The following is a 27,524-nucleotide window of genomic DNA, read 5'->3' on the forward strand; positions in this document are numbered from 1 at the left end:
TATTGAGCAGATCTGCAGCACAGCCTCTTGGAGTTTGGGCCTTACCTTCGTGGAACATTAAAGGCTGGACATCCAAGATCCTGAAGAGTCAGAATCGGCATAACGGTTCTACAGTTAACAGTACCCACCCAAAGCCTGGTTAATTGTTACATCACCCATTGGTGCTGCTGTAGGACGACACGGAATGCCGAATTTCACACCGTAAATTCTTTCCTTCAGTTTGAAGCAACAGTATGAACTTTCCCTCCTAATAAAGATGTGTTTTTTTGTGCCGTTTTTCTAGGCCTTTTGATTATATGTGATCAATGATAATTAAAGAAGTGAAGGAGGGGAACTAGTAGGTGTATATATAGATGGAAAACAATGTAAACTAATTGCTATCACCCGTCCTTTGTTCCAGGAGGATAAAATCCCCAATGGTGCAGCTGCTTCGGATTAAAGGAAAGAAAATTTATTGTAAGAAATTATGTTTTTCTGCAATGTATTATAAAAATAAGGTCCAAAATTGTTGCCTTCAGAACATGTCTCATTGATCATAAGAGTTCTAGAGGTTGAGCTTGAAGCTCATGAATTCTATAGAATATCCACCCATTCATGTGAGCCACCAACTCTGAGGTCTGGATGAAAGAAAATGATGGCTCAGGAAATGTTGGCGTTATTAAATTACGTTCCTTCACCATTCCATTGGTAAGAACATTGGAAGGAGACCAACAGAGAACGAAATGTTGGGATTTTTTAAGGTTTTAAATGCGAATGAGATTGTTAACTAAAAAGATGAATAAACATCAGAGGAAACAAAAACTTGGCAACGTCATCAGGACAATTGGACCTTCCTCCACGGTTTCCACTCATCCTGCCCAAAGGCACAACATCGTGGAGATAAACCGGCTGTGTGCAACACAGCGATAAACTGCAGCCCCGGGATCACAGGCACAATATGGCGGAAGTGGGTTATCACAATGGTCAACGCAGTTCTAAAATTGCCAGTGGCCAAAAAGGGATTTGGCAAGAAAAACTGATTGCTCTGACTCCGGGGGACAACAGGGACACACAAAAATTAGAGAAAAAAGCAGGCACAATAAAAGTGTAAAACTATATTCTTGTACATAGGAGCAGTATTATAGTAGTTATATTCTTGTACATAGGGGCAGTATTATTGTAGTTATATTCTTGTACATAGGGGCAGTATTATTGTAGTTATATTCTTGTACATAGGGGGCCGTATTATAGTAATTATATTCTTGTACATAGGAGCAGTATTATTGTAGTTATATTCTTGTACATAGGGGGCAGTATTATAGTAGTTATATTCTTGTACATAGGAGGCAGTATTATAGTAGTTATATTCCTGTACATAGGAGCAGTATTATAGTAGTTATATTCTTGTACATAGGGGGCAGTATTATAGTAGTTATATTCCTGTACATAGGGGCAGTATTATAGTAGTTATATTCTTGTACATAGGGGGCAGTATTATAGTAGTTATATTCCTGTACATAGGGGCAGTATTATAGTAGTTATATTCTTGTACATAGGAGCAGTATTATAGTAGTTATATTCCTGTACATAGGGGCAGTATTATAGTAGTTATATTCTTGTGCATAGGAGCAGTATCATAGTAGTTATATTCCTGTACATAGGGGCAGTATTATAGTAGTTATATTCTTGTACATAGGGGGCAGTATTATAGTAGTTATATTCCTGTACATAAGGGCAGTATTATAGTAGTTATATTCCTGTACATAGGGGCAGTATTATAGTAGTTATATTCTTGTACATAGGGGCAGCATTATAGTAGTTATATTCTTGTACATAGGGGCAGTATTATAGTAGTTATATTCTTGTACATAGGGGCAATATTATAGTAGTTATATTCTTGTACATAGGAGCAGTATTATAGTGGTTATATTCTTGTACATAGGAGCAGTATTATAGTAGTTATATTCCTGTACATAGGGGCAGTATTATAGTAGTTATATTCTTGTACATAGGGGGCAGTATTATAGTAGTTATATTCCTGTACATAGGGGCAGTATTATAGTAGTTATATTCCTGTACATAGGGGCAGTATTATAGTAGTTATATTCTTGTACATAGGGGCAGTATTATAGTAGTTATATTCTTGTACATAGGGGCAATATTATAGTAGTTATATTCTTGTACATAGGAGCAGTATTATAGTGGTTATATTCTTGTACATAGGAGCAGTATTATAGTAGTTATATTATTGTACATAGGAGCAGTATTATAGTAGTTATATTCCTGTACATAGGGGCAGTATTATAGTAGTTATATTCTTGTACATAGGGGCAATTTTTATTATAAAAACCAAACATAAATACAATTATAATAAAAACAAAAAAATCACCCAGAATTACAAGAATTACAAAACACAATTCACTTTGGTCATATATACACAAGTACTAAATAATCAGATCATATTGATACATAAATTAAAGTGTCCACACCTGGAGGTAGAAGAAAATTAAAAAAAAAAAAAAAAAAAGTCATATCATATTTTCTAACTGAATTTTACATTGCTCCATAACTTAATATTTCTCGGATTCCTTCCAACTTCTAGCGATTTTATCCACCGGAGTTCTGACATAACCTGAGCAGCCGCAGCGGTGTGATCGAACAGCTCATTGTGCAGTGACACCCGGGTTCTCATGTGCCAATGATAGTATTTGACGACACTTATGATGATGTACATTGTCTCTCTGTCGATGTTACTAACAGTGGAGGGGACACCATAGATAATGTCAGGATACTTTAGAGTCCGCAGTCTGGGGATTTTTAGATTATCAGACACTTCCTCCCAGATCTTCCTCCCTCCCCAGCAATCACATATAAAGTGCTCCATAGTCTCCTCCTGCTGACAACCAAGGGGACAATTCCGATCGGAGACACTCAAGTGTTTCAGGTTCCCCCTGACAAAGAGCCGACTATGCAGCGAAAGCCAAGTGATGTCAAACAGTTTAGGAGGAAGTCTTTTCCCGTTTAGGAACCTAAGGGTTTCCTGCAGGGTGGTGGTGACACAATCTCTCAGGGCCAGTGGAGAGTAAAAGAAAGTCCTACATACATGAGCATACAGGTCTCTTCTCGTACTGCTCTCAATGTAAGACTTCTCCAGTCCCCACCTCCTAACACACTTCAGACCATAGTCCAGATACTGGGGGAGGTGGTCACCTGTCCATCTCCTCCTCTTGAGACTGCCGCCTCGCACCCAAGATTCTGCAAAAGGCAATATCCAGTACCTGATACTATTTACCCACAGAGAGCTACTGTTTGAGTCCATGTTCCCAAAATTTACCTTTAGAAACAAGGAGTCAAAGAAAACCCTTGGATTCAACATATCCAGCCCACCCTCTCTCCGCCGTAGGTAGGTTATTCCCCTCTTTATTAGGTTCAACCTATTCCCCCACAAGAGCTGGAAGAACAGGCTGAAGAGCCTCGCTGAGAAAGATTCTGGCAAAGGGAAAATGACAGAGACATACAAGAAAACAGGGACCAGGTAAGTCTTCAACATTGCGACCCTTTCTCTGTAGGTCAGCCTCCAGTTCTTCCATCGCTGAACCTTTGCATTTCCGGCTTCCAATTTCTCCTCCCAATTTAGCGTGGCATTATCATCCCTCCCAAATTTAACCCCGAGGATCTTAATATGGGTGGAGGCTTTGGCAAACTGCCGCAGATCATAGCTGGGATCAGTATCTAATGTCCACAGAGCTTGACTCTTCTCAAGGTTGACCAGAGACCCGGAGGCCTCTGAGTAACTTCTGATAGACACAGATAACATCTGCACCTCTCGAGGATTAGAGATCACCAACGTCACATCATCCGCATAGGCAACAACATTCAGAGGCAGGCAATGGGGGACCGGCACCCCCTGAAAATCACACTCCTGCAGTGACCTCAGAAACGGGTCTAGGGCAAAAACGTACAGGAGGGGACTCAGTGGGCAACCCTGTCTCACCCCTGCCTCAACTCCAAAAGTGTCACCCTGCCAACCATTAATCAGAGGAAAGCTCACCGCCTCTCTGTACAATGTCTTCAGCCAATCCACAAATTGTCCCGGAATACCGTACTTTGACAAAGTGGCCCACAGATAGTCATGATCAACCCTGTCAAAGGCTTTAGCTTGGTCCAGACTAACAATATATTTCCCACACCGCAGAGCTTTACATCTCTCAAACATCTCCCGTATCGAGATGACTGCTCCAGAGATGTTCCGCCCTTTTACTGTGCCAAACTGAGAGCCTGCCAACAGTGCTGGGGACAAACAGACTAATCTAGAAAACAGGATCTTTGCTAGAATCTTCCTGTCCACATTCAAGAGGGCAATCGGCCTCCAGTTCTTGATGTCGCTCGGCTCTTTACCTTTAGACAGCAGAATCAACGAGGACACTCTCATGGATGGAGGCATCAGGTGATTTTCTAGACAACTTCTATACACATCCACGAGGATTGGAGCCAGGAGGTCTCTGAATTTCCTATAAAATTCTGCTGTTATGCCATCTGGACCTGGTGCCTTCTTCAGATGTAATTTATCAATAGCCTCCTTAACTTCCTCCACCGTTAACTCCGCTGTCAAAGGAGAAAAGTCCAGATCATTAGTATCAGGCGCAGGAGTTGCCTCCAAGAATTGAGCCATCTTATCTTTATCCAAAACTTTCCTCTGAAACAAGTCAGCATAGTAAGATCTCACCACCTCCAGGATACCCTCCCGTGAATCCTGCAATACACCCTGGAAGTCAGTGAGACCCGTGACCATTTTTTTGACTACCCTCTCCCTGCAATTCTCAAAGGGATCAGGGGCCCCCAAGGACCCATAATCCCGTTCAAGAACCAGGGAGGTATACCTACTATACTGATACTGCCTTATCTCAGATTTCAGTTGGTCGATCTTCACTTTGTCATCCCCGCCCGCCGAATATAGTGACTCCAATTCTTTACGCAGCTTTAGGTACTGGCTGTACTTATTCCTCCCTTTATTAACTGACAGTCTCTTTAAGAGGGATCTGATATCCTCCTTGACGTCCTCCCACCAGTCGGTCATGTTATCATAGAAGTCAACCCTATCTAGATGAAGCTGGATAAGGGAGTAGACACGACTCTGAACATAAGCATCATCCAGGAGACTGGAATTGAGCTTCCACAACCCTCTACCGATGTCGGGACGGTTAGAGGTCCCCAGACAGAAACACAAGGCGAGGTGATCAGAGTAAGGGACGACCTTCTCACTCAGGGTGTCAACAGCCTCAGTAGGACTCACAAAAGCAAAATCTATCCTACTGCTCCTGTTGGAACATGAATATGTGAATTTTGGCTGTCGACCTCCCCGTGCGAAAACGTCAGTCAGTCCAGCCTGCATTATAATGTTATGTAGGACCTTACCGTCCCTGGTCACTGTCCTGCCCGAGGAACTGTCACCCGATGTCAGTATGGCATTAAAATCCCCTGCCATCACCACCGGAAGACAAGTGAAGAGGTATGGCTTAACGTTATTAAATAGCTGAATCCTGTCAGTCACTGTCTGTGGCCCATAGATGTTAATAAGCCGGAGTCGCCTCCCATGAATAGTGACTTCCAGGACCAAACATCTTCCCATGACCACCTCCGTCATCCTATGCACAGTCACATCATTGGTGTTAAACAGGACAGCGACTCCGGCGTAAGGCTCCACAGCCAGTGACCAGAAAGAAGGACCGCACCGCCATTCCCTCTCAGCCTCTCTCATAAGCCCCAGAGATGTCAGTCGTGTCTCCTGCAGGAAAATGACATCGGTGTCCAGATGTGTGAGATGTTCATACACCACATGTCTCGTCCTCCTTGCCTTAATACTGTTGACATTACTTGAGGTTAGTGTTAATGAGAACCCCGCCATCACAACACAATAGAGAAGGAGCACAGTAACTGCCATCATCATGAGTCAGGGATGTTCTGTCCACCACCGGTGTCCATGTCAGACTCTACCTGAGGGTCCACAGATAAAGGCTTCCGCTTTGACGGAGGGTGGTCCTCTATGTCCCTGTCACACTCTGCATCAACTTTCCTCAACTCTGTCTCATAATCATCATCATTAGACTCCGATAAAACTCCATACTTGTTGGACACAACCATCACTCCTGCACAATTCTGAACCTTCTTAGTAGCGCTCTGACCGGTGTCATATTCTGCCTCAGGTTTACGGGAGGACGTGCTCTTTTTCTTCCTTTTATTATGATTAACGCTCCAGTCATCAGATTCAGACAGTGATGCTGAAGGGGGGGCTACCTGAGGCTGCTGGACCTGAGGAGAGACCTCCAAGTTCCCCTCTGCACCCTCTATACCCTGCTTATGAGTGGACTCCTGCTGGGCATCTGGGCTGGTCACCATCTCTCCTGAAATTAAATCCTCCCCCTCATGCGCCCCTGCCACTACATCCTCATCCTCCTGAGCCTCTGCCCCTGCCAGTACAGCCTCATCAGGGAAGACCCTGCAGATATTATGCCAGGCGTCTGGACAGTCCCTGTGAGGGTGGCCCATCTTACCGCAGAGGTTGCACCTAACATCCCGGCAATCCACAGCGACATGGCCGATATCCCCACACAGGCTGCACTTCACCACAGTACAGGCGTTGGCCAGATGACCTTTCTCACCACATTTGAAGCATTTCCTGGGCTGCCCGGGGTAATAACATCTTCCCTTCTCCCTCCCAATGAAGAAGGAGTTGGGTAAATGGGCAGTAATGTTATTAAATTGCCGCAGTTTCACCACAGCTTTCCACCCCATTGTCCAGATACCATCCTCATCTCTGACCTTGGAGAGTCCAGAGGCGAGGTCACAGTGTCTCCGGAGCCACACCTCGATGTCCTGTGGGGGAACGGCCTCATTCCAGAAGGTGATGTTTACTGTAACAGTGTCCGGCCTGGAGATAGGAACCAATATAAACTTATTCCAGCCTTCAGCGTCTCTGAACCTGGGGTAATTGGACCAGAACCTGTCCAGGTCACACTGCAGCTTGAAGCTGACCTCGTAGCCCTGTCTGTCCAGAAGATTGGACACCGCCAGTATCTCATTCGCCACAAACCCCATCTGGCCGCATAGCAGCTCTCTCACCACATACCTGCGCTGTGGGAGATCCTCCTTGGCACCTATGTACTTAAACCGCACCACATTAATGCGCTTAAATGTCTGGCCGGTATACCTGGCGCTGGAAGTGAAGGATGGGGCGCCGCGGCTCCAGGCATTCCTGGGGGGCACCTGCCGGGTCACACTGAGCCGACTGACAGGGAGAGGGTCTGCAGCAGGGGGGGCTGCCACACCTTGTGGACTAGATGGTAACGGGGGATAGTCACACATATCATGCATATTATTATTAGCATCATCATTATCAGACAGTGCCACGTTCATGACAGAATGTGAAACCTCCCCAACCCCCGACCCCATGGGCACAACATCACCAGCCCCAGTCTGTGCCTCAGCCTCAGCCTCAGCCTCATCAGCACAAACAGTCTCACAAACACTGTCCTGCTCCTGCGTGGGGCATTCTGGGACCTGTGGTGCCTCTGCTGGAGTCTGAAGTGCAAGCTCCTGTTCACACTCAGCTGCCTCAGCAGCACAAACAGTCTCACAAATACAGTCCGGCTCCTGCGTGGGGCATTCTGGGACCTGTGGTGCCTCTGTTGGAGTCTGAAGTGCAAGTTCCTGTTCACACTCAGCTGCTTGCTGCTGCAGTTTTTTTCCTTCTTGGAAGCAGAAGCGGGCAGCCTGTAACACAGGCCGTGTCCGCTGCTGGGGGGTCCCGTCCTGAATATCAGGGGTCCTGGTCTCTACAGCACAGTCCTGCTTATAGGAGGCGAACCGCTCCCGGTTCCTGTAGGTCTCCGCCAGGGGCCCCATGCCCTCCAGCACAGATTCAATGTCCTGCACCACACTTGCCAGCTGCACCCCCAGCGTGTTCAGTCTCAGGTCATACACATCATTACTGGCAGGATTAGTGGTCTTTAGACTATAGATGAAGTCTACCTCCATTTGCAGCGCTTTTTTTTGCTGCTGTAACTCACCCAGCTTTCTGACAAGTCCTGGTATCTCGTCCGCTAGCTGCAGCTCGGGTGCACGCGCCGGCTGCACAGGTTTTGCCTTCACCACGGGTACAGGGGTTTTGAACACAGACTTGTGCGGTTCCACCACAGATGGCTTTGTGGCTCCTCGGCTGGATGCCGGCTCCGCAGCAGGTTTATCGCTGCCACCTGACTGTGACCGGGTGCGTCCTGACAGCGCCACACTGCCATGTTGCTGCAAGTTTTCCTGGATAGTTTGTCTTTCCAAAGACGTCCGTCTCTGCCTGGATGCAGGAGAGGTGATTGGTACAGCTGAGACCGATTTCACCTGTGCCTCAGGCAGGGGCGGCTTACTGACCGGGGAGTTACAGGACTTCATACTGTGCTGTGCAACATCACTCACCAACACTTTACCTTCTGGCTTCTTTGCTGGACTTGGAGTAGATTTTCCTCCCAAAACTTTACTCACAGGTTTTTCTTCCTTCACAGAACTGCTGCAGCTTTGGCCGCTGCATTCACCGGTCTCACAGAGGCTTTGGGATTAGCATTCCCATTCAGAGAGGTCTGGGAGCCTTGTCCCAGTGTAGGCCGAGAAGCCTGGGCCTTGCCTGGGGAGCTTCCCCGCCCAGGGTGGCCCCTCCCTGGGCTTGCTCCAGACATCAGGAGAACTACAGACACACAACCTCACAGCTAGGAGGCAGTATTATAGTAGTTATATTCTTGTACACAGGGACAGTATTATAGTAGTTATATTCTTGTACATAGGGGCAGTATTATAGTAGTTATATTCTTGTACATAGGAGCAGTATTATAGTGGTTATATTCTTGTACATAGGGGCAGTATAATAGTAGTTATATTCTTGTACATAGGAGCAGTATTATAGTAGTTATATTCTTGTACATAGGAGCAGTATTATAGTAGTTATATTCTTGTACATAGGAGCAGTATTATAGTGGTTATATTCTTGTACATAGGGGCAGTATTATAGTAGTTATATTCTAGTACATAGGGAGCAGTATTATAGTAGTTATATTCTTGTACATAGGAGCAGTATTATAGTAGTTATACTCTTGTACATAGGAGCAGTATTATAGTAGTTATATTCTTGTACATAGGAGCAGTATTATAGTAGTTATATTCTTGTACATAGGAGCAGTATTATAGTAGTTATATTCTTGTACATAGGGGCAGTATTATAGTAGTTATATTCTTGTACATAGGGGCAGTATTATAGTAGTTATATTCTTGTACACAGGGGCAGTATTATAGTGGTTATATTCTTGTACATAGGGGCAGTATTATAGTAGTTATATTCTTGTATATAGGGGGGCAGTATTATAGTAGTTATATTCTTGTACATAGGAGCAGTATTATAGTAGTTATATTCTTGTACACAGGGGCAGTATTATAGTGGTTATATTCTTGTACATAGGAGCAGTATTATAGTAGTTATATTATTGTACATAGGAGCAGTATTATAGTAGTTATATTCTTGTACACAGGGGCAGTATTATAGTGGTTATATTCTTGTACATAGGAGCAGTATTATAGTAGTTATATTATTGTACATAGGAGCAGTATTATAGTAGTTATATTCCTGTACATAGGGGCAGTATTATAGTAGTTATATTCTTGTACATAGGGGCAGTATTATAGTAGTTATATTCTTGTACACAGGGGCAGTATTATAGTGGTTATATTCTTGTACATAGGAGCAGTATTATAGTAGTTATATTATTGTACATAGGAGCAGTATTATAGTAGTTATATTCCTGTACATAGGGGCAGTATTATAGTAGTTATATTCTTGTACATAGGGGCAGTATTATAGTAGTTATATTCTTGTACACAGGGGCAGTATTATAGTAGTTATATTCTTGTACATAGGAGCAGTATTATAGTAGTTATATTCTTGTACATAGGGGCAGTATTATAGTAGTTATATTCTTGTACATAGGAGCAGTATTATAGTAATGATATTCTTGTACATAGGGGCAGTATTATAGTAGTTATATTCTTGTACATAGGAGCAGTATTATAGTAGTTATATTATTGTACATAGGAGCAGTATTATAGTAGTTATATTCTTGTACATAGGAGCAGTATTATAGTAGTTATATTATTGTACATAGGAGCAGTATTATAGTAGTTATATTCTTGTACATAGGGGCAGTATTATAGTAGTTATATTCTTGTACATAGGAGCAGTATTATAGTAGTTATATTCTTGTACATAGGGGCAGTATTATAGTAGTTATATTCTTGTACATAGGAGCAGTATTATAGTAATGATATTCTTGTACATAGGGGCAGTATTATAGTAGTTATATTCTTGTACATAGGAGCAGTATTATAGTAGTTATATTCTTGTACATAGGGGCAGTATTACAGTAGTTATATTCTTGTACATAGGAGCAGTATTATAGTAATTATATTCTTGTACATAGGGGGCCGTATTATAGTAATTATATTCTTGTACATAGGAGCAGTATTATAGTAGTTATATTCTTGTACATGGGGGCAGTATTATAGTAGTTATATTCCTGTACATAGGGGCAGTATTATAGTAGTTATATTCTTGTACATAGGGGCAGCATTATAGTAGTTATATTCTTGTACATAGGGGCAGTATTATAGTAGTTATATTCTTGTACATAGGGGCAATATTATAGTAGTTATATTCTTGTACATAGGAGCAGTATTATAGTGGTTATATTCTTGTACATAGGAGCAGTATTATAGTAGTTATATTCCTGTACATAGGGGCAGTATTATAGTAGTTATATTCTTGTACATAGGGGGGCAGTATTATGGTAGTTATATTCCTGTACATAGGGGCAGTATTATAGTAGTTATATTCCTGTACATAGGGGCAGTATTATAGTAGTTATATTCTTGTACATAGGGGCAGCATTATAGTAGTTATATTCTTGTACATAGGGGCAGTATTATAGTAGTTATATTCTTGTACATAGGGGCAATATTATAGTAGTTATATTCTTGTACATAGGAGCAGTATTATAGTGGTTATATTCTTGTACATAGGAGCAGTATTATAGTAGTTATATTATTGTACATAGGAGTAGTATTATAGTAGTTATATTCCTGTACATAGGGGCAGTATTATAGTAGTTATATTCTTGTACATAGGGGCAGTATTATAGTAGTTATATTCTTGTACATAGGAGCAGTATTATAGTAGTTATATTCTTGTACACAGGGGCAGTATTATAGTGGTTATATTCTTGTACATAGGAGCAGTATTATAGTAGTTATATTATTGTACATAGGAGCAGTATTATAGTAGTTATATTCCTGTACATAGGGGCAGTATTATAGTAGTTATATTCTTGTACATAGGGGCAGTATTATAGTAGTTATATTCTTGTACACAGGGGCAGTATTATAGTAGTTATATTCTTGTACATAGGAGCAGTATTATAGTAGTTATATTCTTGTACATAGGGGCAGTATTATAGTAGTTATATTCTTGTACATAGGAGCAGTATTATAGTAATGATATTCTTGTACATAGGGGCAGTATTATAGTAGTTATATTCTTGTACATAGGAGCAGTATTATAGTAGTTATATTATTGTACATAGGAGCAGTATTATAGTAGTTATATTCTTGTACATAGGGGCAGTATTATAGTAGTTATATTCTTGTACATAGGAGCAGTATTATAGTAGTTATATTCTTGTACATAGGGGCAGTATTATAGTAGTTATATTCTTGTACATAGGAGCAGTATTATAGTAGTTATATTATTGTACATAGGAGCAGTATTATAGTAGTTATATTCTTGTACATAGGGGCAGTATTATAGTAGTTATATTCTTGTACATAGGAGCAGTATTATAGTAGTTATATTCTTGTACATAGGGGCAGTATTATAGTAGTTATATTCTTGTACATAGGAGCAGTATTATAGTAATTATATTCTTGTACATAGGGGCAGTATTATAGTAGTTATATTCTTGTACATAGGAGCAGTATTATAGTAGTTATATTCTTGTACATAGGGGCAGTATTATAGTAGTTATATTCTTGTACATAGGAGCAGTATTATAGTAATTATATTCTTGTACATAGGGGGCCGTATTATAGTAATTATATTCTTGTACATAGGAGCAGTATTATAGTAGTTATATTCTTGTACATGGGGGCAGTATTATAGTAGTTATATTCCTGTACATAAGGAGCAGTATTATAGTAGTTATATTCTTGTACATAGGAGCAGTATTATAGTAGTTATATTCTTGTATATAGGAGCAGTATTATAGTAGTTATATTCTTGTACATAGGGGCAGTATTATAGTAGTTATATTCTTGTACATAGGAGCAGTATTATAGTAGTTATATTCTTGTACATAGGGGCAGTATTATAGTAATTATATTCTTGTACATAGGGGGCCGTATTATAGTAATTATATTCTTGTACATAGGAGCAGTATTATAGTAGTTATATTCTTGTACATGGGGGCAGTATTATAGTAGTTATATTCCTATACATAAGGAGCAGTATTATAGTAGTTATATTCTTGTACATAGGAGCAGTATTATAGTAGTTATATTCTTGTATATAGGAGCAGTATTATAGTAGTTATATTCTTGTACATAGGGGCAGTATTATAGTAGTTATATTCTTGTACATAGGAGCAGTATTATAGTAGTTATATTCTTGTACATAGGGGCAGTATTATAGTAGTTATATTCTTGTACATAGGAGCAGTATTATAGTAATTATATTCTTGTACATAGGGGGCCGTATTATAGTAACTATATTCTTGTACATAGGAGCAGTATTATAGTTGTTATATTCTTGTACATGGGGGCAGTATTATATTAGTTATATTCCTATACATAAGGGGCAGTATTATAGTAGTTATATTCTTGTACATAGGAGTAGTATTATAGTAGTTATATTCTTGTACATAGGATCAGTATTATAGTAGTTATATTCTTTTACATAGGGGGCAGTATTATAGTAGTTGTATTCTTGTACATGGGGGCAGTATTATAGTAGTTATATTCTTGTACATAGAGGCAGTATTATAGTAGTTATATTCTTGTACATAGGAGCAGTATTATAGTAGTTACATTCTTGTACATAGGGGTAGTATTATAGTAGTTATATTCTTGTACATAGGAGTAGTATTATAGTAGTTATATTCTTGTACATAGGAGCAGTATTATAGTAGTTATATTCTTTTACATAGGGGGCAGTATTATAGTAGTTATATTCTTGTACATGGGGGCAGTATTATAGTAGTTATATTCTTGTACATAGGAGCAGTATTATAGTGGTTATATTCTTGTACATAGGGGCAGTATTATAGTAGTTATATTCTTGTACATAGGGGGCAGTATTATAGTAGTTATATTCTTGTACATAGGGGCAGTATGATAGTAGTTATATTCTTGTACATAGGGGCAGTATTATAGTAGTTATATTCTTGTACATAGGGGTAGTATTATAGTAGTTATATTCTTGTACATAGGAGTAGTATTATAGTAGTTATATTCTTGTACATAGGAGCAGTATTATAGTATTTATATTCTTTTACATAGGGGGCAGTATTATAGTAGTTATATTCTTGTACATGGGGGCAGTATTATAGTAGTTATATTCTTGTACATAGGGACAGTATTATAGTAGTTATATTCTTGTGCATAGGATCAGTATTATAGTAGTTATATTCTTGTACATAGGAGCAGTATTATAGTAGTTATATTCTTGTACATAGGGGCAGTATTATAGTAGTTATATTCTTGTACATAGGAGCAGTATTATAGTGGTTATATTCTTGTACATAGGATCAGTATTATAGTAGTTATATTCTTGTATATAGGAGCAGTATTATAGTGGTTATATTCTTGTACATAGGAGCAGTATTATAGTAGTTATATTCTTGTACATAGGAGCAGTATTATAGTGGTTATATTCTTGTACATAGGATCAGTATTATAGTAGTTATATTCTTGTACATAGGAGCAGTATTATAGTGGTTATATTCTTGTACATAGGATCAGTATTATAGTAATTATATACTTGTATATAGGGGCAGTATTATAGTAGTTATATTCTTGTACATAGGAGCAGTATTATAGTAGTTATATTCTTGTACATAGGAGCAGTATTATAGTAATTATATACTTGTATATAGGGGCAGTATTATAGTAGTTATATTCTTGTACATAGGAGCAGTATTATAGTAGTTATATTCTTGTACATAGGAGCAGTATTATAGTAGTTATATTCTTGTACATAGGAGCAGTATTATAGTAGTTATATTCTTGTATATAGGAGCAGTATTATAGTGGTTATATTCTTGTACATAGGATCAGTATTATAGTAGTTATATTCTTGTACATAGGAGCAGTATTATAGTGGTTATATTCTTGTACATAGGATCAGTATTATAGTAGTTATATTCTTGTACATAGGGGTAGTATTATAGTAGTTATATTCTTGTACATAGGAGTAGTATTATAGTAGTTATATTCTTGTACATACACACCATGCATTACTCATTAATGATATAATTGGCAACTCTTTTGATAGACAGAGGATAGATAATCACGGTTCATTGTGTTTTTACAGATCATCAGTTTTACCCTTTCTGTTTTCTCCATTCTTGAGCACTAGTTAGATGCAGACACAGGAGGTTGGTGACTGCACAGTGAGATTCCATTATTATTGATAAGTCATGGTGACAGTGTATAGCAGTATCCCCCTGACACTTTCATGACTGCAGCTTATTTAAAAAATGTGTCAGAAAAACATCCACAAAGAAAATACTAAAAATCCTCTGTGAAAAAGACAAACTCACTTCACTTGTATGTGCAGCATCTAACGTGGACGTGGTTGCTGTGGACGTCCTCTAGAGGTATAACCCTGGCTGTGTGTCCTCTCTTTGTGGCAGGTGAAGTTCTCCTGATTCCTTTGGGCGTGCCACAGTACCGGCGGTGCAGCTAGTATGTCTGTGCCCACTCTTCCTTGTTGTTAGAGGGGCAGCTTGTAGTTCAGAGCTATGTAGCATACGTAATACACCTGCAAGATGGCTCCCAGCCAATATCTAGGAGGCACCTTGTATGAAACACTTCCGTTCCCTTAGTCTCCTTGATGTATTGCAGTGCCTTACTAATCACAATGTGTACTGAAGACGCTGCAGGTTGTAATGGTTCCCACTGCTGTGTCCTATCAAGGTGGTTACTGGACCAGGGTCCCTCAAATAATATATTTGCAATTCTATTGGTGTCCTTATGTGACAAAGAGGTATTTGTGCACCTTATGCACCCTGTTCAGACTGCAAATGTGCAAATGCTATCACCGCGATAGGGAAGAGCACAGTGAGAGAAACTGTGACCCAGATTTCTATCTAGTTAGCATGTTATCTTTATCACAGTGCTGGATTTACATCTACACTTCTCAATATTGCTGATTAATATCTGCCATGCTGCTGCTTTCTAGTAAGGTTTAATCTCATTTATCTCAGAGCTACACATCTTCACTGCTCATTACTGTTGTATTATTTCCCCACGTTGCATTTTAGTAAGTGTTTTCTCTCACCCCAGTGTTGAATTCACATCTACACATTGCTTTATAGTAAGTGTTTTATCTGAACGCTGTGTTGGAATCACATCTACACCTCTCAGTACTGTTATATAATTTCCACCATGTTGCTTTCTATTAAGTGTTTTTTTCTTAACCAGGTGCTGGAATCACATTTATACTGCTTAGTACTGTTGAATAAATTCCTCAATGTTGCTTTCTAGCAAGGGTTTTAGCTCAACTTAAAGCTGGATTCACATCTACACTACTTAGTACTGCTTCATAATTTCCTCCATATTGCTTTCTAGTAAGACTTTTATCTAAACTCAGTGCTGGATTTCCAGCTACGCTTCTCATTGTCTATATATATCTAATTGTCTAAGGGGTACTTCCGTTTGTTTGTCTGTAACTTCCGCCTGTCTGTCGCGGAAATCCCGGTTCGCGACCAATCAGCGATATTGGGGCGGGATTTAAACACCGCTTCACTTTTTACTATTTATGCTGCATCAATAGTAAAAACATATAATGTTAAAAGGAATAATAAAAAAACATTATATTCTCAGCTTCCGGTGTCCACGGCAGCCTTTCCCGCTCCTCGCGACTGTATGGTCCCAAGAATGCATTGCGGCAATGACTCGAGATCACGTAGCGGTCTTTTGAGATGATGACGTAGCGGTCCCACAAGACTGCTACATCATCACGGGTTATTGGTGCAAGGCATTACTGGGAATGGAGCTTCACGAGGAGCATTGCTAAAGGCCTGGGCTGGTCCGGGGGCTGCCGGAAGGTGAGTACATAACAATTTTTTATTTTAATTCTTTTTTTAACAGGGATATGGTGTCCACATTGCTATATACTATGTGGCATGTGTTAGATACTACGTGAGCTGTGTTATATGCTGCGTGGGTTGTGTTATATAGTACGTCGCTGTGCTCTACACTACGTGGGCTGTGCTATATACTACGTGGCTGTGCAATATACTACGCAGCTGTCCTATGTACTACGTGGCTGTGTTGTATACTATGTGTGCTGTGTTATATACTGCGTTGGCTGTGCTATATACTACGTGGGCTATGCTATATACTACGTGCGCTGTGTTGTATACTGTGTGGGCTGTGCTATATACTACGTGGGATGTGCTATATACTACGTGGGCTGTGTTATATACTGTGTGGGCTGTGCTATATACTATGTGGCTCTGCAATATACTACGTGGCTGTGCTATATACTACATGGCTGTGTTATATACTACGTGGCTGTGCAATATACTACATGGCTCTGCAATATACTGAGTGGGCTGTGCTATATACTATGTGGCTGTGCTATATACTATGTGGCTGTGCAATATACTACGTGGCTGTGTTATATACTGAGTGGGCTGTGCTATATATTACGTGGCTGTTATATACTATGAAGCTGTGCTTTATACTATGTGACCTGTGCAATATACTACGTGGCTGTGCTATATACTACATGGCTGTATTATATACTGCGTGGGCTGTGCTATATGCTATATGCCTGTGCTATATACTATGTGGCTGTGCTATATACTACGTGGCTGTTAAATACTACATGGCTGTGCTATATACTACGTGGCTGTTATATACTATGTATCTGTGCTATATACTACGTGCCTGTGCTATATACTACGTGGCTGTGCTATATACTACATGGACTGTGTTATATGCTACGTGGGCTGTAAGACTCTTTCGCCCAGGGCACTCAAAAACCTGCAGCTGGCCCTGGCTTCACTTACTGGTCACAGCCGGCCAATCAGTATGTTTCTATTCCACAGGAGTTGGCATTTTGTAAATGTTCGGTATTCATTTTTTTTCTTCTTTTTTCACAGCACATGGAGCAGCACTCTTGACCCTGGTTCTGGAGCGGTCCTTCATTAAACAGCCACGGACCCGTCCCAGCCATCCAGCAGCGCTGCAGCAAGTGGGCCTGCCACACTAACTGGAGACTAGGAAGCTGATCCATCAGGTGTTTCCCTGTCCCAGTCCTCATCCTCTGCCTCTATTTTGTGGGGCTCTTCCCGGCAGCAGCAGAGGGCCTCGGACAGGTCACTCATGCCCGAGTTTTTGCACTTGAGCTCGGTCTTTCATGATGGACTCAAGGCGATTGGTGGCCGACTGGATACTGCCATTAGCCATATGAATACACGTATCCAGGAGGTCACCAAAAGCCTTGACCAAGTGAAAGCCGACCTCCAGAGGCCAGCACATCATTTTTTCAATCAAACCGAACAGTTGAATAGGGCATGTCGCAACACCTTACTCCTGATCTCCAGCTTAGTGTCATGCAGGCCTGCAATGCTGCTTACTTGTGGGCTATGCAGCAGAGTCGGTATTTTCAGCAGACAGTGGCGACATATCCACCTGTGCCAACACTGTCATGCTTGACATCAATGCCGAGCTCTGCTGCATACCACTACACGGCCACCTCCATTCCAAGCACTGCCGGACACCACTACAGCACCACCACCATGCCGAGTGCTGTTGGACAGCCCACCGCCACCACCATGACAACTGCTGCTCCTGCTTGGACCTCCTCCACTGCCACCACCATGCAGCAGCAGCACCCGGATCAGGACAGGTCGGCCACCATCACCAGGTCCCAGCTGCAGCAGCAGCACCCGGATCCTAGCCTGCTTTTCAGCACCATCATGCAGCAGCAGCACCCGGACCCGGGCATGGCTTTCACCACCACCAGCATGCAGCAGCAGCAGCAGCACCCGGATCCTGGCATGCTTTTCAGCACCATCATGCAGCAGCAGCACCCGGACCCGGGCATGGCCTTCCCCACCACCAGCATGCAGCAGCAGCACCCGGATCCTAGCCTGCTTTTCAGCACCATCATGCAGCAGCAGCACCCGGACCCGGGCATGGCTTTCACCACCACCAGCATGCAGCAGCAGCAGCAGCACCCGGATCCTGGCATGCTTTTCAGCACCATCATGCAGCAGCAGCACCCGGACCCGGGCATGGCTTTCCCCACCACCAGCATGCAGCAGCAGCACCCGGATCCTGGCATGCTTTTCAGCACCATCATGCAGCAGCAGCACCCGGACCCGGGCATGGCCTTCCCCACCACCAGCATGCAGCAGCAGCACCCGGATCCTGGCATGCTTTTCAGCACCATCATGCAGCAGCAGCACCCGGACCCGGGCATGGCCTTCCCCACCACCAGCATGCAGCAGCAGCACCCGGATCCTGGCATGCTTTTCAGCACCATCATGCAGCAGCAGCATCCGGACCCTGGCATGGCCTTCCCCACCACCACAACCATGCAGCGGCACACGGACCTTGACAGGTCGGCCACCACGACCAGGCCGCAACAAATGAGCCCACCGAGGCTCCCCAGACCGCAGCGCCGATCCCAAAAGGGGAAACAAAATAAAAAACAAAGGACAATCTCAATTCCTCCCCCCTCACCTCCCAATGTGTCTGTAATGTCAGGTTTGTCTCACCCTTCCAGTGTGTCTCTGCCCTCTTGTGCATCAAGCCCCATCCCTGAACATCCCTGCCCCTTCTCCTGCCACCCCTGCGTCGTCCACACTTAGCCAGGCCTCACAGCTACACACACTCCATTTCCGTCACTCTACCCCAAGCAGGCGTAGTTAAATTAATTTGCTTGTTAAAAAATAAATAATAATGTTTTTTGCCCCAATAATGTTTGGTTAATTGTGTATTTCGCTGCCAGCAACACACACCATGCGCCGAATAAAACACTGCGCTGCACACTTTATTTTTTTGGCGAACTCACAACTCCAGTAGTTATTAAGTAGAACACTGCACCTTTGTGTGTTTGGTATAAAGCTATGAGGCGGCCAAAAAAAGCAAAATTACTTGTATTTTCTCCATAGTCTCTTCAGTCTGATTAATCTGTGTTGCAGACTGAAGAGAAAATGGCGGTAATACAAAGCAGAACTATACTCAACAGGTCATGTGTCATAAATAGTGAGTTCACGATGCACAAAACTCTGCGTCATAAACTCATTATATATATTATATATCCCCGGCCTCTCCCCTCTGTCAATCCCTTCACTGGCTCCCCATCACCCAGAGACTCCAGTACAAAAGCCTAACCATGACGTACAAAGCCATCTACAACCTGTCTCCTCCATACATCTGTGACCTCGTCTCCCGGTACTTTCCTGCACGCAACCTCCGATCCTCACAAGATCTCCTTCTCTACTCCCCTCTTATCTCCTCTTCCCACAATTGCATAGAAGATTTCTCTCGCGCATCACCCCTACTCTGGAACCCTCTACTCCAACACATCAGACTCTCACCTACCATCGAAACCTTCAAAAAGAACCTAAAGACCCACCTCTTCCGACAAGCCTACAGCCTGCAGCTACCACCGATCGACCAAACCGCTGCTCGACCAGCTCTATCCTCACCTACTGTATCCTCACCCATCCCTTGTAGATTGTGAGCCCTCGTGGGCAGGGTCCTCTCTCCTCCTGTATCCTCACCCATCCCTTGTAGATTGTGAGCCCTCGCGGGCAGGGTCCTCTCTCCTCCTGTATCCTCACCCATCCCTTGTAGATTGTGAGCCCTCGCGGGCAGGGTCCTCTCTCCTCCTGTACCAGTTATGACTTGTATTGTTCAAGATTATTGTACCTGTTTTTATTATGTACACCCCTCCTCACATGTAAAGCGCCATGGAATAAATGGTGCTATAATAATAAATAATAATTATAATAATAATATCACACCTGACCTGGTGAGTAGAGAACTGCCTTGTATAACCTCCATTTTTCCTTCAGTGTACGTAATCTATGTCACTCAAACGAAAGAGACAATGGAGGTCATACAAGGCATATCTATACTCACCTGGACAGGTGTCAGAAATAGTGAATTAATGAGGCTGTTATTTGTGCATCATGAATTCATTATTTCTGACACCTGAGTGTAGATCTGCTTTTTATTATACCTCCATCTTCTCTTCAGTCTGCGTTCAATTGATACTGCAGAACAGAATCTGGAGGTAATGACGTCAACTACCTTTCCACTATCAACATAAGTGGTTTTTAGAGGAAATACATAGGAGACTCGGTCAAGATAGCAAAACACGAATTTTATGAACAAAAATTATTAACATTTAAAACATAACTGGTACAGGCCAAAACCCAACAGGAAATTTTACGCAATATTGTCTTGCCGTGCCACACATCCAATATCAGAATCAAAATAGGCAGCAAATTGGTACCGCATGTGGCCAACTTCAACTGTTGACCACAGCGGGTGATGCTGGTAATCTGGCAATGGGTTTGCAACTGGTTCATCCAGTTCAATGTTGGGTCGCTCCTTAGCCATTATGTAATTGTGGAGAACCACACAGGCTTTGACCACCTCATCGACTGTCTCCATTTTTCGATTAATGGCTGTCGCAAGAATGCGCCATTGAGACAAGAATCCCAAAGGTACACTCTACTGTTCTTCGGGCCCTGGTCAGTCTGTAATTATAAATCCTTTTAGTGTGGTTCAAGTTCCGACTGAAATATGGCTTCAGTAGTTTTTCACACATCTGAAAGGCCTCATCTCCAACCATAACAAATGGCATTGGTGGACCTTGAGTGTTGGGGAGAGGTCGTGGCCGTGGAAAATTAAAATTTCTTCCTTACACACGCCGGCCCATATCCGAGTTCTTGAAAGTCTGTGAGTCATTCCCACGGCCAAAAGCTCCAATGTCCACGGCAATGAAGCGACAGTCCGCATCTGCTATTGCCATGAGCACAACTGAAAAATATTTTTTATAATTGAAGTACTCCGATCCAGTTCTGGCTGGTTTGATAATGCGGATGTGCTTTCCATCCACCACTCCTAAACAGTTGGGGAAATTACACACTATCCAGAATTTTTCTGAAATTGCAATCCACACGTCCTCCGTGGGTAGGGGTATAAACTCATCCCGGAGAACGTTCCACAAAGCCATTAGCAACCACAAACACTTTGCAGATTTTACACAAGTCACCTCTCCTATTAGAACCAAGAAAAATGGAAAAATAAATGAATCTCTCAGAATTATTGATTGGAAGATTGGTGGATACGTAATAAATAAAATACTAACATTTGCTCCTTTCAATAAAAAAAGAACGCGACACCGCTACAGGTGTCAAACCGGAGGAACAAATCTGTAACGGTCCTCTCCGAGCAATGAAAGATTGCCTGAAACTATAAAATTCATCTGTAGAACAAGGAGCTGTTTTATGGGAAAATCAATAATTGCCCATTATATTCTCTGATTGTTTTCACGAGAGCACGGCTTTAAGTTTCCAGTCTTGTAATAAAATCAGAAATTGTGGAAGGATATTTCAAACCAAGTCATTTCTGTTAATAATGCCCAAAAGCAATGTGGAAACGTCGAGGATTCGGCCTTTGGTTAGATGAAAGTTACTATCATCATATTCTATGGAATGCCGCCATTATAAAAGCTACATAAAGGATTAATAATGTGCCTGAATAAAACCACTAAAAAGTACAAAATATCCAGCATCATGCAGTGCTCACATAATATCACCCAACACATCATGGGACACATGTATCCAGAAAATGTGTCAGAATTCCGACATAACTCGTCTTATTTATCATGTAAATTCAGATCCAGCGAATCTTCCCCAGGAAATGCACTTCTCGGTAAATCAATTACTGCAAATCAAAAGTCATCCAAAGCCTCCAATTGCCCAGAAAAGATTTTTTATGACACTCAGGGGTCTCCCAGGACTGGATTGCCAACTTTCAAGCTCCTTAATGCAAAAACAGCTTTGTTAATGTCCGAATGACCTCGACATATCCAGCTGTAAGGAAACAGATTGTTTTCTACCTACTGTGCTGTCACTCACTATCTGCAATGTTTATTCAGTGCTTTCTTGCTTTCTTTTCCCATCTGTGAGCTGTGACGCCATCTTCCTATCCAGATCTACCTCATATTGGCATCTGCATTCCTTGCCTGAGCTTTTATAGAGCAAATTATAGACTCTTCACAAATTGTTCAGTGAATTCCTAGAAATATGACACAAGTTTGATTTGCTCATCTCTAATTGTGTGTTTTACATATTCCTAATGGGATGGACCGGACGATAGCGCTCATGCGCTGGCTGCACTGGGACATCGGAAACAGGACTGGCTACACACGGATCAGGGGATCTAACAGACAGGACTGGCCACAACAGGACCAAGGGACAGGGTCAAGGTTCAGGCACTGTCTGCTTTGGGAACAAGGGGACGAGGTTCAGGCCCTAATTGCTCTGTGACTGGGGGACGAGGTTCAGGAACTAATCGCTCTGTCACCAGGGGATGAGGTTCAGGCACTGGCCGCTCCAGGACAAGGTGACCAGGTTCAGGCACTAATCGCTCTGTGACCGGGGGACAAGGTTCAGGCACTAATTGCTCTGTGACCGGGGTACGAGGTTCAGGCACTGGCTGCTCCAGGACAAGGTGACCAGGTTCAGGCACTAATCGCTCTGTGACCGGGGGACAAGGTTCAGGCACTAATCGCTCTGTGACCGGGGTACGAGGTTCAGGCACTGGCTGCTCCAGGACCAGGTGACCAGGTTCAGGCCCTAATTGCTCTGTGACCGGGGGATGAGCTTCAGGCACTGGCCGCTCCAGGACAAGGTGACCAGGTTCAGGCACTAATCGCTCTGTGACCGGGGGACAAGGTTCAGGCACTAATCGCTCTGTGACCGGGGTACGAGGTTCAGGCACTGGCCGCTCCAGGACAAGGTGACCAGGTTCAGGCACTAATCGCTCTGTGACCGGGGGACAAGGTTCAGGCACTAATCGCTCTGTGACCGGGGGACGAGGTTCAGGCACTGGCTGCTCCAGGACAAGGTGACCAGGTTCAGGCACTAATCGCTCTGTGACCAGGGGACAAGGTTCAGGCACTAATCACTCTGTGACTGGGGGATGAGGTTCGGCCACTGGCCGCTCCAGGACCAGGTGACTAGGTTCAGGCCCTAATCGCTCTGTGATCGGGGGACGAGCTTCAGGCACTGGCCGCTCCAGGACAAGGTGACCAGGTTCAGGCACTAATCGCTCTGTGACCGGGGGACAAGGTTCAGGCACTAATCGCTCTGTGACCGGGGGATGAGGTTCAGCCACTGGCCGCTCCAGGACCAGGTGACCAGGTTCAGGCCCTAATCGCTCTGTGCCCGGAGGACAAGGTTCAGGCACTAGTCGCTCTGTGACCGGGGGACGAGGTTCAGGCTCAAACCGCTTTGTGACCAGGGGATGAGGTTCAGGCACTGGCCACTCCAGGATAAGGGGACCAGGTTCAGGAACTAATCGCTCTGTGACCGGGGACAAGGTTCAGGCCGTAATCGCTCTGTGACCGAGGGATGAGGTTCAGCCACTGGCCGCTCCAGGACCAGGTGACCAGGTTCAGGACTAATCGCTCTGTGACCGGGGGACGAGGTTCGGCCACTGGCCGCTCCAGGACAAGGTGACCAGGTTCAGGCACTAATCGCTCTGTGCCCGGGGGACGAGGTTCAGCCACTGGCCACTCCAGGACAAGGTGACCAGGTTCAGGCACTAATCGCTCTGTGACCGAGGGATGAGGTTCAGCCACTGGCCGCTCGAATATGTTTGGAATCGGTCACCGAATCTGAATTTGCCATATTCGTGCCATATTGGTACCCTATTCAGGCCGAATTGATTGATTCCGAACATATTTGTTCATTTCTACTCCCACCGACTCCAATAACGGTCGGCTGTGTTTGGTGAATATTGCAAATACAATATCGTAATCAGAACCGAATTATGAAAAATTTGCTCAATTCTACTATAAATTACAGATGATTGGGGGCCGAAACATTGGGAACGCCACTATCCCAAGAAGGGGCTCTGGTTATCGCGGAGGTTGATGACGGACACGCGGTCATCTCTAGGTTTCTCATTATTCTGGTTGAGGATAGCCGGATTTGATGTGAGATGTCTGCTGCGAACACAATGAGCGGAGTGGAGCATCGTGACAAATGATAGAAGTTTAGAAATGCGCTGACTCCGTCACTACATGATGAGATTGTGGGCAATTTATTCATTATTCTACCTAATATAACTCCTCCCGGGACGCGGTGATTTATTTCCCTCCATAAAGAGAGGGGGGGGGGGGGTCTTGGAGCTATTTTAAGGGTTATTTTTTTTTTTTTATAAAAGCAGAACATATGGCTCCATGTTACACGTCCATTAATAAATCCTAACGGCCGGTCCTCCAATACGAGGATCACGGGGAGTTTACCGTGGTTTGTATTTTCATAGATGCTGCTTTGCAAGAATTTAAGGGAAGCTCTCGGTAAGACCTTTCCTTACTGTGGACGGGGGCCCAAACCTATTGATCTGTGTTTCCATGTATATAACACTAATCGCCTGTGATTCATAGTCATCATTCAGTTACAACAGCCTTGATAAGAGAAGACTATGCTCCATTGTGCTGCAGACAAGAAGAAAGTGCTGGTGTCTTCTGACTGCCGTCCTCGGCATTGCCATTGCCTGTCCTGCTTGTTGGGCAGGGTCATAACTACAATAGGTGTAGGGGCTGCAGTCATATTTGAGCCCTAGAGTCTAAGGGGCCTAAAAAGTCCCTTTTGGCCTTTATGTATGATCATTACTATTAAGGATTTGAAATAATTGATGCCCCGTTGGAACTGTTGCATTGGGTCCCATGAGCTTCACGTTACGCCACTGTCGTGGGATCATCTGTCTGGGGTCTTTCGCTGGTGACTGGGATCACATGTTGAGTAACGCTATCGTCAACGTGCAGAGTGTGCCATGTAACCACAAAGTGAGACCTCGTCAGTGATGGAAGATCCCCAACTGAAGACGAGAAGACCAAAGACTTGACAAAAACCGAGGACCAAGCAAGGAACTGCCGGGGCTGGAAAGGTCTGGAGCATATTTTTAACCTCTTTTTGACCATCTATTTATTTTTCTTTGGGTTCTGGAGAGAACTCAGAGCTCAATGGATGACTTTTTTTTGGGGAGGCCACATTTCATTTGCACCAAATTTTATAATGTGCCACCGGCTTATCTACGTGAATCTGCCTGAAAAGTAAAAAATTGTGGTTTTCTGAGATTTTTTTAATGTGAGAGACAATAACGAGCCATACGATAAAGATATTTTGTTGATTATAGTGAAAAAAAATCCTTCAACTGATGTAAAAAAACATCGTGATGAATTCAACATTAACCTCTTTACGCCCCAAATTAATATCTAATTAAAAAAAATGTAATAAACGAGGACCGAAAACTAAATAAAAAAAAACAGCACAAAATGAAAGGTAATATGACTGAGTAATGACGGAAAAAAAACGTTTAAGGTGAAAAATGGTTCAGCACTTATGGGGTTGATGTACGTCTACCTCGTTGCCGGTGGCTTTACGGTGGCGGTATATGGAGCTGAGCTGATGGCTGCACTATTTCGTGTGTGTTTTAGCTCACGCGTCGTCTGATTAGAATTGAAATGTGTTCTGGAGACGTCAGCGGGCCGCCATCATTACCGGTCAACCTCTCGTCAGCAGGTTCCCCCTTTCATGAGTTCCTTCCATGTAGAGCGGTGATCTGTCCCTCCTAGCACAAGACTTCAGAGGCCTGATGCTGGGCAGATGCCTAGAATTGCTCTCCATTTCCCATTATAATGAAGGCACCATTATTGCTGGTTTCCCCCTGAATGCCGGGAGCCAATGGCGGCTGTGAGACCCCGCGCTGGCGGATTTCACAGAATGACTGAAGTCAGATCTGACAAAGCGGAGGAGGATTGATATTACAATGCTACAATATTTCCACTATGTGATATTTGACCTTTGGATCAGATGATTGACTTATCAGTCCTGACTCCTATTGATATGAGCATTAATGCAAGACAGAGTGGTGTATTATATATTAGTAGACCCTTCTTCAATGGACAAAGTGCAATTATACAGATCTACCATGCAGTCTCACAACCACACAGGGGAAGATGCTGCAGCTGCATTTCCCTCCTCCCCCTCCTACCTCTATTCTCTTTTTATGGGTGGATTTATTTGTTTTGCATATTCATATGTATTTATTGAATTAGGCCCAGGCTGCCAATATGACGCTTGTGGAGCTACGGATGTAGAGTGGCGCACTTATACAAAGTCCTGGCAGTAAGTATTCAGCTTCCCTGCAGCACACCCAGTGGTATGATGAAGTATTACACAGTGTGCATTCACATGAATAGGTGTAATACAGGGCAGGACAGGTCCTCCAGAGAGAGACAATCCTTACAACAACTTTCTTCACTGAGGGTCCTGTATAAAGGACAACCCACCTATTACTTTCTTAATAGGGGGTATGAAAATGAAAACCCTCGTTAAGAAACCCTTACTGGTCGAAATTCCTTGCAGTTAAAGGGGCTGCCAAGTACTTTGACAACACCTTCTTAAAAAAAAAAACATACACTCCCCTCGCGAGTGCCCCATTCCATGGATGTTGGTGCCGGTCGTTCCGTGCTCATGTGACATTGACTTAAGCAAGGACGTACTAATGCTGCTCATGTTTCCCTTGGATGGAACTTGGCCATCCAGAAGAGGCGTGCCCATCAGCAGCACCTGACCGCAGCGCTCACATGGCGTAACAATGTCCCACAAGCCTGAGGAGGCCTGGTGCCATCATCGTTGGAATTTCAACGGTGTCGAAAGTGAGAATGTTATTTTTATTTACACGGGGGAAAACCGTATTCAATAAGGTGTTATCCCAATAATGGATCAACCCCTTTAACTCAGTTTCGGGTTTCCTCTTTATCTACACATTAGGATAGTAAGGGAATCCAATGGTTACAGGAGAACATGCCTTCTCCATATGCACAGAGCTGTAATAGTGCTGGAGACCAAGGCGTCGGGTGGTGAAGCCCCAATTGTAACCACCATGCCACTTACAAATTACTAGAGAAGACG

At 43.1% G+C, this 27,524-nt stretch overlaps 1 protein-coding gene across 2 annotated transcripts in view; it reads right to left on the reverse strand.

Annotated features, from left to right (window-relative positions):
- The window catches only part of LRFN2 (leucine rich repeat and fibronectin type III domain containing 2), a 603,579-nt gene that overhangs the window by 416,864 nt on the left and 159,191 nt on the right, over positions 1-27,524 (reverse strand). The window lies entirely within an intron of this gene.

The sequence above is a fragment of the Ranitomeya imitator genome, chromosome 5 (assembly GCF_032444005.1).
Source record: "Ranitomeya imitator isolate aRanImi1 chromosome 5, aRanImi1.pri, whole genome shotgun sequence".
NCBI lineage: Eukaryota > Metazoa > Chordata > Amphibia > Anura > Dendrobatidae > Ranitomeya > Ranitomeya imitator.